The sequence below is a fragment of the Aedes albopictus genome, unplaced genomic scaffold, assembly GCF_035046485.1.
Source record: "Aedes albopictus strain Foshan unplaced genomic scaffold, AalbF5 HiC_scaffold_8, whole genome shotgun sequence".
Classification (NCBI taxonomy): Eukaryota; Metazoa; Arthropoda; class Insecta; order Diptera; family Culicidae; genus Aedes; species Aedes albopictus.
In genome coordinates this window covers 190,641-192,044 of record NW_026917642.1, presented here as the reverse complement: position 1 = coordinate 192,044, position 1,404 = coordinate 190,641, and positions in this window count along the sequence as shown.

The window sequence follows — 1,404 nt, the reverse complement described above, 5'->3', positions numbered from 1 at the left end:
CCTGAATGCATTTTCGAGTGATTTTGCGCTTCCTAAACTTAGCTCAGGCTTAGGAAAACACCAGATTCCATATGATGCACAATGTAACCTGAATGTATTTTCGGGTGATTTTGCGCTTCCTAAGCTTAGCTCATGCTTAGGATGTATTTTCGGGTGATTTTGCGTTTCCTAAGCATAGCTCAGGCTTAGGATTGCTCTAGATTTTATATGATGCGCAATGTAACCTGAATGAATTTTCGGGTGATTTTGCGCTTCCTAAACTAAGCTCAAGCTTAGGAAAACATCGAATCTGGTGTTTTCCTAAGCCTGAGCTAAGCTAAGGAAGCGCAAAATCACCTGAAAATGCAATCAGGTTACATTGCACATTATATAGAATCTAGAGCAATCCTAAGCATGCGCAATGAAACCTGAATGCATTTTTGGTTGATTTTGCGCTTTCTGAGCTTAGCTTAGGCTAAGAATTGCTCTAGATTTTGCGGGTGGCTCTAGATTCTATATGAATGCATTTTCAGGTGATTTGGCGCTTCCTTAGCTTAGCTCAGGCTTAGGATTGCTCTAGATTTTATATGATGCGCAATGTAACCTGAATGAATTTTCGGGTGATTTTGCGCTTCCTAAACAAAGCTCAAGCTTAGGAAAACTCAAGATTCCATATGATGCGCAATGTAACCTGAATGCATTTTCGTGTGATTTTGCCTTTCCTAAACTAAGCTCAGGCTTAGGAAAACACCAGATTCCATATGATGCACAATGTAACCTGAATGTATTTTCGGGTGATTTTGCGCTTCCTAAGCTTAGCTCATGCTTAGGATGTATTTTCGGGTGATTTTGCGTTTCCTAAGCATAGCTCAGGCTTAGGATTGCTCTAGATTTTATATGATGCGCAATGTAACCTGAATGAATTTTCGGGTGATTTTGCGCTTCCTAAACTAAGCTCAAGCTTAGGAAAACATCGAATCTGGTGTTTTCCTAAGCCTGAGCTAAGCTAAGGAAGCGCAAAATCACCTGAAAATGCAATCAGGTTACATTGCACATTATATAGAATCTAGAGCAATCCTAAGCATGCGCAATGAAACCTGAATGCATTTTTGGTTGATTTTGCGCTTTCTGAGCTTAGCTTAGGCTAAGAATTGCTCTAGATTTTGCGGGTGGCTCTAGATTCTATATGAATGCATTTTCAGGTGATTTGGCGCTTCCTTAGCTTAGCTCAGGCTTAGGATTGCTCTAGATTTTATATGATGCGCAATGTAACCTGAATGAATTTTCGGGTGATTTTGCGCTTCCTAAACAAAGCTCAAGCTTAGGAAAACTCAAGATTCCATATGATGCGCAATGTAACCTGAATGCATTTTCGTGTGATTTTGCGCTTCCTAAGCTTAGCTCAGGCTTAGGAAAACACCAGAT